Genomic DNA, 14,376 nt, shown 5'->3' with positions numbered 1-14,376 from the left:
CTGGTTAAAGAAATCTTTTCACAGATGAGGATGATCGGCTTATAGTCAATCCCTATTATGAATTCAGATTTTCAAATTCTATATTGCTGCATTAAACAACCTACCTCATGTGGATGAGATGTCCACTAAAGTTACTACATTTTTAAATAAACCACCTATCTGGGATTACAGATTAGACAATAAACCTGAATTTTGATATCAGATGTAAAGCAGGCTACCTTTAGCCTTACAGAAGTCAGGAACCTGAAACAGGTACATGGGTTTCTGAAAATGTCAGTGTTATGGTTTAGATATTAGTTGTTCCCCAAAAGTTCATGCATGAGACAATGCAAGAAAGTTTAGATGTGAAATGATTAGGTTGTGAGAGTTTTACCTATTCAGTGCATTAATCCTCTGGTAGGGCCTGAGAGGTAACTGTAGCCAAGTAGGGTATGGCAGGAGGAGGTAGGTCCCTGGGGGCATGTCTTTGGGGTTTATATTTTTCCTTGATGAATACAGCACTCTCTTCTTCCTGGAACCATGTTCCCAGGTGCATTCATCCATCACACTCTCCTTCCATGGTGTTCTGACTCTTCCCAGATCCTGAGGAATGGAGTCAGCCATCTCTGCACTGAGATATCTAAAACTGTAAGGCCCAAAATAAACTTTTCATCCCCTAAAATTGCTCTTGAACAGAACTTTAGAAACATCAATGAAAAATCTGACTAAAACAGTTAGATACTGCCATATTTAGACCCATAATTTTGGACTAATAGGTAAAATTCTATATGAGCCCTTAAAAGGAACAAATAAAATATTAGACTTGTACACCAGAATTCCAAACTGCCTTTGAGAAGTAAAAGCAAAGCCTCATGGCAGACCCTGCTCTAAACCTTCCTGATACATAAAAGTTAAGAATCTAACAAGGTTCAGTCCTTGAAGTTCTTTTACACACATTGAAGACAAACTGTGATCAGTAACTTATGTATCAGAACAGATTTACCACATAGTAAAATGTGTGTCCTCCTTCCTTTGGGGTGTGATTGCCACTTGTGATTTACCACAAGAAGTGAGAAACCCACTGTCAATTCATTAGTGCATTTGTACATCATCAAGTCCTGTCCTGCTGAAACAGAAGGGTGGATGTTAGCTGACTACTGGGAGTATAAGGAGATTCCAGACCATCCCATTTGACATTCCAAATGTCAACTTTAGGAGAAACCATGTCTACCTTAAATCAAGGAATCCTGCTTCCAGCAGATGATAATTGACAAATGCAACATGATGACTCAGAGATCTGGGAGACTCTTCAGTAAGTTGGGTATGCTTGATTAGTCTATCACTGAGATAAACTGGAACCTCTTTACTGATAGAAGCAAGTTCATGGTCAATGGCCAGTGGATAGCTGGACTATGTAGTCATGGCACAACAGATATTAAAAACTGACATTTTGCTTCTAAAAACATCAGCCCAGACCTACCTCCTGGGCCTGGAAGCCTCACCCTTCGCAAACAAATCTATAAAGAACTCAAAAAACTCTACACCAAGAATACAAATAATCCAATCGACAAATGGGCTAAGGAAATGAACAGACACTTCACAGAAGAAGATGTACAAGCAATCAATAAACATATGAAAAAATGTTCAACATCTCTAGTAATAAGAGAAATGCAAATCAAAACCACCCTAAGATTCCATCTCACCCCAATTAGAATGGCGATTATCAAAAATACAAGCATCAGGTGTTGGCGAGGATGTGGGGAGAAAGGTACACTCATACATTGCTGGTGGGGCTGCAAATTAGTGCAGCCACTCTGGAAAGCAGTGTGGAGATTCCTTAGAAAACTTGGAATGGACCCTCCATTTGACCCAGCTATCCCACTCCTTGGCCTATACCCAAAGGATCTAAAATCAGCATACTACAGAGATACAGCCACATCAATGTTCATAGCTGCTCAATTCACAATAGCCAGACTATGGAACCAACCTAGATGCCCTTCAATTGATGAGTGGATAAAGAAACTGTGGTATATATACACAATGGAATATTACTCAGCCATAAAGAATGACAAAATTATGGCATTTGCAGGCAAATGGATGAAATTGGAGAATATCATGCTAAGTGAGATAAGCCAATCTCAAAAAGCCAAGGGACGAATGATATCGCTAATAAGTGGATATAAAGGGGGGGAGGGAAGGGTTAATGTTAGGGTTAGAGTTAGGGTTAGGGAGGGGGGCAAGTATGGAGGAAGAAAGTACTGTATAGAGGGTAAAGAGGGGTGGGAGGGGTGGGGGGAAGGGAAAAAATAACAGAATGAATCAAACAACATTACTGTATGTGGATTTATGATTACACAAATGGTATGCCTTTGCGCCATGTACAGAGAGGCAACATGTATCCCATTTGTTTACAATAAAATAAAATAAAAACATCAGCCCATAAAGCCATTATTTCTCTGACAAAAGCTCTGAATGACTAAAGGAAAGGAAGCAAGCATTTATATTGACTCAAAATATACCTTCAATTTAGTACATGCACATGTACTAAAGAGGATTCATCCCAGCTAAGAATGAAGACATTAAACACGCCCTTGAAAATATTGTCAGTAATATAAACTGTGTCCACATCAAAGGAGATGGCAATCATGCATCTTGCCTCCTGTAAGATGATTGATATCTATGTAATCAGAAGAAATCAGCTGCTGATGGGGCAACCAAAAGAGTAAGAAATAACATAGTTCTTATCAGGACCTTAATACCTCAACATGCATCAAACCAATTACAAACATTTTCATACTGAGGAGAATAATAAAAGGGATAAAGAATAGAGTTTGGCTTCTAGGAGAACACTACCACATGCTAATAGAAATCCCATGAGCTCATATCTTCTGCCTGAGGCACTGGACTGCTCTGGATAAAATACTTTCAGGAGAGTGTTCATGAAGAGAAGTTATCTTGGTAAACTTCATCAAGCCCCACTTGTGAGGGCCATGCTTCCAATGGACTATTAAACAAGTGACTTAAAACTGTGATTGATTTTTCCCCTCAAAACAATTCAAAGGCTAATAGGAAGGCTATTATTAATAGAAAGACAGTATGTAAAAATATAGACTTGATGATTGACAAGTAGATTTTACCCAAATGCCCTGTCATAAGAATCTTTAAATATTTGCTTGTACTGGTAAACACTTTCTGTGTGAGTCAGGCTTATTCTACCAGGATATAAAAAGGCTTTAGAAATAACTGGAGTCCTCTAAAAGGAGTTGTTCCTAAGATATGGACTCCCCCTCCAAGCAAAGTAACTTTGGACTATCTTTCATTGCAGAAGTGACCCCATGATTTAGCAAAACTTTGCATGTCCAGTGAAAGTGATATGTATTCTCAATACAATCAATATCATTGATTACATTACATTGTACAATACAAACAATATCATTTTCTAGGCTCAAATGTTGGCCTTAGTTTATGACTCTTTTTGACAAAATCCACCTGAATCTTGCCTCTTAGGAAACATTTTTATGTCTTTCAAATACTACTGATAAAATACATAGATTTGGAAAACACAGTATGAAATAGGGTAACTCTGAGTAGAAAATAGTGACCAGAAATGCTACAGAAAATATTTCTCCAAACATAAATTCCTTCCGTGAGTCAGGATTCTCGTATTATGACCCTCCCTGTTTTCATGACCCATTCTGGTTCAGTGTAAAATACAGGCAAGGAGCTACACAAAGTGGATGCCAAATCACTCAATGATAATCATTCAGGCACAGGATAATACAAGAAGGGTGCTGGTTACCAGTCTACTCTAAAAATGTGAGCCAGAAAAAGATAAAATATTAATGTGTATCTGTGTTGAAATGGAATTCAGTTTAGTACCTGACCTTAGAAAAGCCCAGGTACTCACAGCCAGTTCTGGCTGCTTCCATCCACCCTTATTCCTTTTTACACAATACCTAACCCTGCAGAGTTACCATTTTCTGGCTTCTGCTATGTTTAGGCGACCTCTCTACAAATCCTCCATCACATGAACATCAGAGTGACAGAGTCTATGACAAAGCTACCCAGACGTCAGGGAACCTGAAGATGGATTCAGAGATTTGTCTGTGGAGCCACAGACAAAAATCCTCCAGATTATGAATTCCAACCCCTATTATCTGCCTATGGATCTTATTAGGTAATTCTCATTTCTCCTACCTGAATGGACAAAGTTCCAGGCTCAGATTCCTTTAGCCAGAGTGGCAGGTAAAGAAATTAAAAATCTGGCTGCAATACACAAGATTGATCAGTTGTTAGCTACAACCCTTTTCAGAAAGAGAATTAAAGTCACATCAACTTACCAATAACATTATCAATAATGTTTATTTACACATGTAAATAATAGTGAGAATTACTTTCAATTTTTAGGTTTTATAACTCTCATGTTCTGGTTGTATGTGAGTGAGTGAGTGAGTGAGTGAGTGAGTGTGTGTGTGTGTGTGTGTGTGTGTGTGTGCATGTTTAAACCCAGGGCCACTTTGTCACTGAGCTGTATTCAGTTCTTATTAAAATTTATTTTGGTCTCACTTAGTTGCTGAGGCTGACCTCAGATGTGATTCCCCTGCCTCAGGAACCCAAATGACTGGGATTAGAGGCATACACCACAACATCCAGCTCATCCTCTTGTAATTTGAAGAAGCAGCCTGATCTCTACAAAGGAGAAAGCCCACAACAGCAGCACTGTCCATTAAAATCAAATATGGACCACATGTGAAACCTTGAATTTTTAGTGGTCACATAAGTGAAATCAATTGTAATAATTCATTTAACACAACATACTGAAACATTCTCATTTTAATACATGACCAATATAAAATTATTATTAATTGAACATATTTTTAGCACTAAACATTCGCAACTCCCTCTGTGTTTTAATTTTCCAGAACATCTCAATGCACACACCACATTTAGGTGTGTGGCACCCTCAGTGGCAAAATGCTGCCAAAATGCAAATGCAGATTTGAGGGTTCTGATCCCCATGAATTCAGTAAGTGAATGACCTGAAACCTTTTTTGAAAAATCACAGTTGAGAAAACATGACTTCCCTCCTCAAATCTCTTTTGTCCCAAGTGGGGAAGAGATGGTACCTTGAGAAAAGTAAGTCTCCAAAGGCAGAGCACTGCTTCCCAACTGCTGTTTGGCAGTGGCACATCCCCTTGCAGACATCATATGGTGAATAACAGATGTTGTGGTCTAAGAAGAAATGAATCCCATGTGAACTTCAGATCTGTTCTTACATTGAACACCAAGTTTTGATGTGAAGGGAATAGACTAAAGACAAACTTATTTTGCATTTTAGCCTTGACCCTAATCTTACGCTATGGTTGTTTCATCATTTGCTGTGCAGTCCGGTGAGAATTTAAGCACTGTCAACATGTTTTCTTGTCTCCATGTATTTTCATGTAACTCAAAATGATCTAAAAAAAGAGTACATATTAACTCAGAGGAACAGAAACTTAGTACCTATTATATGTCTACTGCTTGTAAACCAGAATTCCATTATTCTTGGCATCCTGTTTACAATGTGTGTGTTGTTAGACATCTTTTAAGCATAATAAGCTACCCCCAAGCATAGTAGTTTATGATTTAAATTGTTAGATCATGATGAAGACAAATTTAGGTTGGGTTTACCTAGGCTCTTCTTCTTGTATCTGCTGGGCTCCATCAGGCATATGTTCTGTTACTTGACTTTGTGTCTCTACTTCTGGGAGAGAGTTAGATGTCCCCTGGGACATGTTTATTCTCCTCCACATGGCATCTTATTTTCATAAGTCTTTATGGAGTTGGTAGAGTTTGGAAAGGAAAAGAAAAAGCTTTCAAACATTTCAGACCTAGGCATAAAACTGGTACACTGTCATGTTCACTGTGTAATATTGGCCAAGTATATAAGCCATTTTGGATTCTAAGCTTGGGAAGAAAATTCTGTGTGTAAATGGAAACAGTAAAAGAACATGATGCCAAGGGCTGGGGAGCATGAAGAACTGGAGATGTTTTTGCAATCTTTCATTCTGCTTTTTTTCAGATAGTTTATATTATTTTTCAAATTTGGAAAAATTTGCAGCACTGTATCTACTAAAAGCCTACTCTGGGATGAAATTCAAAATCACTATTACTTGGATCCAAAACTCAAATATCTTTCCTAGACCATAATAGTTATGCAGGTGCTCTACAACAAGAAAATGAAGTAAATCTTCTGTAATGATGCAGGATTCTTTTTAGATTTATATACCCTGAGTACTTATTATCAGGAATATTCACAAAAGAACACTTCAACTGTTTTAGAAATCTTGGAAAAATATTAATAAATGGCTTAGAACTATGTTTAAGAAATGAAATCTCAGTGATTTTTTAAAAAATATTTTTATCATGGGTTAAATTGGAAAATGTTTTTACTTTACTCTACAGTGTTTGAATTTCTCTTTAGTATTTGTAAGTTATTTATTACTTTTAACACAGACTAACTGAAAACACTGTGCCTAAAAAAGCTTTTTAATGTGAAAGCAAATGCCCAAGACAGATATGCTGAGAGGACATTTTCTCCAGCTACAATTAAACCTATCACCTGAGTACTATGGAAGTCATCTTTTGATTTTAACAGTGTAAAACACCCTTGGAACCAAGTTTTTAATGTACAACCTTGGGGGAAGATCTATCCAAACTGTAGCATTACCTAATTTCTACCCTTTTCACAAAGTCATCTTTGAGAGACTATTTTTTCTCATTGAACTTATATTTACTGAGATTACACTATTTAATCTATTTATTTACACTACTTAATTACACTATTTATAGGGCACTCTTGTTAGTACTCTGCTCATAAAGAGCATCATTGAGGTAAAATATTTTACTGGGAAACAATTCAATCCAAAAGAAAGTCAAACTGGGTACAGTGGTGCCTGCTGTAATCCCAGAAGCTCAGGAGGCTGAGGTGGGAGGAATACAAATTAGACACTAGTGTCATCAGCTTAGTGAAATTCTGTCTTAAAATGAACACAAAAACTAAAAGGGCTGGAGATGCAACTCAGTGGTAAAGGACTCTTGAAGCTCACACCTGTACTGAGAAAAAAATAAAAACAATCCCACTTACCAAACAGAGGCCAAAATGAAATGAAAGCATAAAGATGTCACCCCCAGGGTTAAGACAAAAATAAACACCTTTGAATATTAAAATCCATAAGATGAGTAAACATGGCCTACTTTAAAACAAAAACCAAATTTTACTGTTATTCTTTATGGCTGAGTAATATTCCATAGTATATATATACCACAGTTTCTTTATCCACTCATCAATTGAAGGGCATCTAGGTTGGTTCCACAGTCTGGCTATTGTGAATTGAGCAGCTATGAACATTGATGTGGCTGTATTTCTGTAGTATGCAGATTTTAAGTCCTTTGGGTATAGGCCAAGGAGTGGGATAGCTGGGTCAAATGGTGGTTCCATTCCAAGTTTTCTAAGGAATCTCCACACTGCTTTCCATAGCGGCTGCACTAATTTGCAGCCCCACCAGCAGTGTATGAGTGTACCTTTCTCCCCACATCCTCGCCAACACCTGTTGTTGCTCGTATTCTTGATAATCGCCATTCTAATTGGGGTGAGATGGAACATTAGGGTGGTTTTGATTTGCATTTCTCTTATTACTAGAGATGTTGAACATTTTTCCATATGTTTGTTGATTGCTTGTAGATCTTCTTCTGTGAAGTGTCTATTCATTTCCTTAGCCCATTTGTTGACTGGACTGTTTGAATTCTTGGAGTAGAGTTTTTTGAGTTCTTTATAGATTCTGGAGATTAGTGCTCTATCTGAAGTATGATTGGCAAAGATATTCTCCCACTCTGTAGGCTCTTTCTTCGCATTGCTGATGGTTTCCTTTGCTGAGAGAAAGCTTTTTAGTTTGAATCTATCCCAGTGGTTGATTCTAGCTTTTATTTCTTGTGCTATGGGAGTCCTGTTAAGGAAGTCTGGTCCTAGACCAACAAGATGAACATTTGGACCTACTTTTTCTTCTATAATCTGCAGGGTCTCTGGTCTGATTCCGAGGTCCTTAATCCATTTTGAGTTTAGTTTCGTGCATGGTGAGAGATATGGGTTTAGTTTCATTCTGTTGCATATGGATTTCCAATTCTCCCAGCACCATTTGTTGAAGAGGCTATCTTTTCTCCATTGCATATTTTTGGCCCCTTTGTCTACTATGAGAAAATTGTATTTATTTGGGTTTGTGTCCGTGTCCTCTATTCTGTACCATTGATCTACCTTTCTATTTTGGTACCAATACCATGCCGTTTTTGTTACTATTGCTTTGTAGTAGAGTTGAAGATCTGGTATTGCAATACCCCCTGTTTCACTCTTCCTGCTAAGGATTGCTTTAGCTATTCTGGGTTTCTTATTCTTCCAGATGAATTTCATAATTGCCTGCTCTATTTCTGTAAGGTACGTCATTGGGATTTTAATTGGAATTGCATTGAATTTGTATAGCACTTTAGGTAGTATGGCCATTTTGACAATATTAATTCTTCCTATCCAAGAACATGGAAGATCTTTCCATCTTCTAAGGTGTTCTTTAATTTCTTTCTTTAGTGTTGTATAGTTCTCATTGTACAGGTCTTTCACCTCTTTTGTGAGATTGATTCCCAAGTATTTTATTTTTTTCGAGGCTATTGTGAATGGGGTAGTTTTCCTAATTTCTCTTTCTGAAGATTCATCACTCATGTATAAAAATGCGTTGGATTTATGGGCATTGATCTTGTAACCTGCTACTTTACTGAAATCACTTATGAGTTCTAAGAGTTTTCTGGTGGAATTTCCAGGTTCCTCTAAATATATAATCATGTCATCAGCGAACAGGGATAGTTTGAGTTCTTCTTTTCCAATTCGTATCCCTTTAATTTCTTTGGTTTGTCTAATTGCTCTGGCCAGAGTCTCAAGAACGATGTTGAATAGAAGTGGTGAAAGAGGGCATCCCTGCCTTGTTCCAGTTTTTAGGGGGAATGCTTTCAGCTTTTCACCATTTAGAATGATATTAGCCATGGGCTTAGCATCAATGGCCTTTACAATATTAAGGAATGTTCCCACTATCCCTATTTGTTCTAGTGTTTTGAGCATGAAGGGGTGCTGAATTTTATCAAATGCTTTTTCTGCGTCTATTGAAATAATCATGTGATTCTTGACTTTAAGTCTATTAATATGGTGAATTACGTTTATTGATTTCCTGATGTTGAACCAACCTTGCATCCCTGGGATGAAACCCACTTGATCATGGTGCACTATCTTTTTAATATGTTTTTGTATGCGATTTGCTAAAATTTTGTTGAGAATTTTTGCGTCGATGTTCATTAAGGATATTGGTCTGAAATTTTCTTTCCTTGATGAGTCTCTGTCTGGTTTAGGTATCAGTGTGATATTGGCTTCATAGAATGAGTTTGGGAGGGTTCCCTCCTCTTCTATTTATGGAATACTTTGAGAAGTATTGGAATGAGCTCTTCCTTAAAGGTTTTGTAGAACTCGGCTGAGAACCCATCTGGTCCCGGCCCTTTCTTTGTTGGTAGGCTTTTGATGACTTCTTCTATTTCAGTACTTGAAATTGGTCTATTTAAATTGTTTATGTCCTCCTCATTCAGTTTAGGCAATTCATATGTCTCTAGAAACCTGTTGATGTCTTCGAAATTTTCTATTTTGTTGGAGTATAGATTTTCAAAATAGCTTCTAATTATGTTTTGTATTTCCTTCCTGTCTGTAGTGATATTTCCTTGTTCATTCCGAATTTTAGTGATTTGGGTTTTCTCTCGTCTTCTCTTTGTTAGTGTGGCTAAAGGTTTATCAATTTTGTTTATTTTTTCGAAGAACCAACTATTTATTTTGTCAATTTTTTGTATTGTTTCTTTTGTTTCAATTTCATTGATTTCAGCTCTGAGTTTAACAATTTCCTGTCTTCTACTACTTTTGGTGCTGTTCTGTTCTTCTTTTTCTAAGGCTTTGAGCTGTAGTGTTAGGTTGTTTATTTGTTGAGTTTTACTTCTTTTATTAAATGCGCTCCATGAAATAAATTTCCCTCTAAGTACTGCTTTCATAGTGTCCCAGAGGTTTTGATATGATGTTTCTTTGTTCTCATTTACCTCTAAGAATTTTTTAATTTCCTTCTTAATATCTTCTGTTATCCATTCATCATATAATAGCATATTGTTTAACCTCCAGATGTTGGAATAGTTTCTGTGTTTTACTCTTTCATTTATTTCTAACTTCAATCCATTATGATCTGATAGAATACATGCTAGTGTCTCTATCTTCTTGTATTTGCTAACATTAGCTTTGTGGCATAATATATGGTCTATTTTAGAGAAGGATCCATGTGCTGCTGAGAAGAAAGTGTATTCACTCTTGGTTGGATGGAATATTCTATAAATGTCCGTTAAGTCTAAATTATTGATTGTGTTGTTGAGATCTATGGTTTCTTTGCTCAATTTTTGTCTGGAAGATCTGTCCAGTGGTGAGAGCGGCGTGTTAAAATCACCTAGTATTATTGTGTTGTGGTCTATTTGGTTTCTGAAATTGAGAAGGATTTGTTTGACATACATAGATGAGCCACTGTTTGGGGCATAGATGTTTATGATTGTTATATCTTGCTGATTTATGCTTCCCTTAAGCAGTATGAAATAACCTTCTTTATCCCTTCTGACTAACTTTGGCTTGAAGTCCACATTATCGGAAATGAGGATGGATACTCCAGCTTTTTTGCTGAGTCCATGTGCATGGTATGTTTTTCCCCATCCTTTCACCTTTAATCTATGGGTATCTTTTTCTATGAGGTGAGTCTCTTGCAGGCAACATATTGTTGGATCTTTCTTTTTAATCCAGTCTGCCAGTCTATGTCTTTTGATTGATGAATTCAGGCCATTAACGTTCAGGGTTATTATAGAGAAATGATTTGGTTTCCCGGTCATTTGGTTCATTTTTAAAATTTTGTTTATTTATTTGTTTGACACAACTTGTTTCCTCCTTTATTTGACAATTCCTTTAGGATAATTCCTCCCTTTGCTGATTTGCTTCTTTGTTTTTCATCTCTTCCTCATGGAATATTTTGTTGAGAATGTTCTGTAATGCTGGCTTTCTTTTTGTAAATTCTTTTAGCTTTTGTTTATCATGGAAGGATTTTATTTCATCGTCAAATTTGAAGGTAAGTTTTGCTGGGTATAAGATTCTTGGTTGGCATCCATTTTCTTTCAGGGCTTGAAAAATGTTGTTCCAGGACCTTCTAGCTTTTAGGGTCTGGATTGAAAAATCTGCTGATATGCGTATTGGTTTCCCCCTGAATGTAATTTGGTTCTTTTCTCTCACAGCCTTTAAAATTCTGTCTTTATTTTGTATGTTAGGTATTTTCATTATAATGTGCCTTGGTGTGGGTCTGTTGTAATTTTGTGTATTTGGAGTCCTGTAAGCCTCTTGAACTTGATTTTCCATTTCATTCTTCAGATTTGGGAAATTTTCTGATATTATTTCATTGAATAGGTTGTTCATTCCTTTGGCTTGTTTCTCTAGGCCTTCCTCAATCCCAATAATTCTTAAATTTGGCCTTTTCATGATATCCCATAGTTCTTGTAGATTCTGTTCATGATTTCTTACCATCTTCTCTGTTTGTTCAGCTTTGTTTTCAAGGTTAAATATTTTGTCTTCAATGTCTGAGGTTCTGTCTTCCAGGTGTTCTATCCTATTGGATATGCTTTCTATGGAGTTCTTAATTTGGTTTATTGTTTCCTTCATGTCAAGGATTTCTGTTTGGTTTTTTTTCAATATCTCTAACTCTTTATTGAAATGATCTTTTGCTTCCTGTATTTGCTCTTTTAACTGTCGATTGGTGCGATCAATCAATGCTTGCATTTGCTCTTTCATCTCATCATTCAATGCTTGCATTTGCTCTTTCATCTCCTCGTTTGCTTCTCTGATCATTTTAATTATGTACATTCTGAACTCCTTTTCTGTCATTTCTTCTGCCATGCTGTCATTGGGTTTTATTGATGTAACATCTAGATTTGTTTGCAGCATTTTCTTTTCTTGTTTTCTCATGTTGTTCAGATATCAGTGGACCGCTGAGATATTGCAGATTTCCTCTGTTGATTTACAATGACCCTGAAGATTTCTATATATATCCCCTCTTAGCCTTCAGTAGGCTGAAGTCTTGGAGGAGGTTGATAATGCGGTGCTCCACAAGGAAGCTGCCTCTCTAGGAGTAGTGGCCTTCAGGTGGGGTATATTCCCTGCTAGTGGGCAGAGGTGCCTCCACTTGTTGACCAATGGTCATCCAAAGGGGACCTAGGCTGTGGGCTGAGGCAAGGCCTGTTTGGGCCTGAGCCTCTGGTTTTACTGTCCTTGTGGGAAACCTCACCCAGCAGGGAAGACTCACCCGGTGGGGAGGTCTCGCTGGTCAGTTTCCTCCTAGAGGTTCCCCTCAATTTACATCTACTGCCTGGGCTGGGCTGCCTTCCTCTGCAAAGTTTCCAGGGGCCCGGCCCTACCTCCTTGGCCTGGGAGCCTCACCCTTCGCAGATGAATCTCCTTAGGCTGCCCCTCCTCAGAGAATTTGCCCATAGGCCTGGAACCTTCGCTCCGCCCTAAGCCTGTCTCTGTGCGGCTCTTCCACCCAGAAGCCTCCTAGATCCTGGGACCCTGTTCTGCACCTAATCGCCTGGCTGCGTGGCCCCTCCTCTGAGCAGCCACCTGTGGCCCCGAACAATCGCTCTGAGTCCCAGAGACCCGCCACAGGCCTCTTCCTCCAGACAACTGCCCAGTATGCCGGTGCGGTCACTAGGAGTCCAAGAAACTCACTTCGTGCCTCCTCCTCCCACCAACCACCCGTAGCCCGGGGCAATCAATCACTCCGAGTCGAAGTGACCCTCCCCGTTCCTCCTCCTTCTCCAGATAACCCCCCGGGTGTTCAGGAGCAGTCCCTCTGAGTGGCTCCGAATCCACGTGACCTGCTGCACGAGTCATCTGGGCACCGCCCGGAGCTCTGGTGTGGCCCCTCAAGACCAAGCGTCCCACCACGCTTCTCCTCCAGGCAGCCCCCCTGTGTTCAGGAGCTGTCACTTTAAGACCAAACAACTCACCACTCGCCTTCTCCTCTGAGCAGCCGCCTGGAGCGCTAATGCAGTCACTGCGAGTCCAAAGGACCCGCCGCGCTCCTTCTCCTCCTTCTCCTACTCCTCCGGGCAGGCCCCGGGGTTCAGAAGTGGTCAGAGTCCAAACAGCTCGCCACGCAGCCCCTTCTCTGGCAACCGCCTGTAGTTCCCGTGTAGTCACCCGAATCCAAGCGGCCGCTCCTCTTCCTCCTTGTCCTCAGGGCAGGCCCCGGTGTTCAGAAGCGTCGTTCTGATTCCAAACAGCTCGCCGCGCAGCTTCTCCTCTGGCAACCGCCTGCAGCTCTGGTGCAGTCTCTCTGAATCCAAGTGGCCACGCTCCTCTCCTCCTCCTCAGGGCAGGCCCCGGTGTCCTGAGTCCACACAGTTCTCCCCGCCACTCCTCCCCCGGGCAGCCACCGGAGCCCCAGTGGCTGCTCCGAGTCCCAGCGCTGTGCCGAGCGGCCTCCTCTATGGCACTTCAGCGGGGGGAGGGGCGTCTCGCCGGCAGTTCTACTTCACAAAGTTTCCTGCGTTCCGGGACCCCCGTCCCATCCGGGATGCCCCCCCAGGGGGTGAGAGTCACCCGGCTACTTTGAGTTGGTCCCAAGCGTCTCAATATCTCTAAAATACTCAATTTTGGGCAAATCAATCAGATTTAATATTTGCATTGATATATGCTTTTCATGCAAAACACACACACAAAGCATTCATGTTAAGTTTCATAAATTTTCCCAAAGTTACAAAGGAGTAAAATCAGTCTTGCTCAGAATACATGAATAATCAGTTGCTTCTACCATAATCCAAGAAACAACTAAGATCTTAAGAATAAATATAGATCAGATATTTATATTTATACAAATGGCTAATTACCTAAAATTTTAAAATACATAAGAGTGACTAGTACAATATACCAGTCACCAAGATTCAACATCTTCTAATTATGCTATTTTTATTTTTTCTATGTTCCTGCCCACTCCCCAGCCAAGCTCCAATTTATTTACTTTTTGGTTAGTTCATAAGGAAACATATTGAATATAACAAATATTAACTGTGCAGATTTGACAAATAAACCTATAAAATGTTATTGCTTTTAAGCATAGAATATTTACAATATCCCAAGAAAAATTCTTGTGGATATTCCCAGTCAACATTTTTCTGCCTCAGATGAAAGTTATGATTATGATTTTTTGAACCCTAGGTTCTTTGTGCCTATAATCACACAATACACATGAGTTTAGGTCCAGTTGTTTC

At 39.1% G+C, this 14,376-nt stretch overlaps 1 protein-coding gene across 3 annotated transcripts in view; it reads right to left on the bottom strand.

The window, feature by feature from the left end:
* The window catches only part of LOC306652547 (uncharacterized protein), a 69,142-nt gene that overhangs the window by 33,844 nt on the left and 20,922 nt on the right, over positions 1–14,376 (bottom strand). The window contains exon 1 of one of the 3 annotated variants that reach the window (XM_079125380.1): positions 374–797. The exons of the other annotated variants lie outside the window; for them this stretch is intronic. The gene's annotated coding sequence lies outside the window, so the exon portion shown is untranslated. Of the gene's footprint in view, positions 1–373; positions 798–14,376 lie in introns of those variants that run through there. 3 annotated transcript variants of the gene reach the window in all.

This window comes from Sciurus vulgaris (assembly GCF_902686455.1).
Source record: "Sciurus vulgaris genome assembly, contig: HiC_scaffold_272_arrow_ctg1, whole genome shotgun sequence".
Classification (NCBI taxonomy): Eukaryota; Metazoa; Chordata; class Mammalia; order Rodentia; family Sciuridae; genus Sciurus; species Sciurus vulgaris.
Note: the sequence above shows the minus strand (reverse complement) of the source record. Positions and strands in the feature narration are given on the sequence as shown.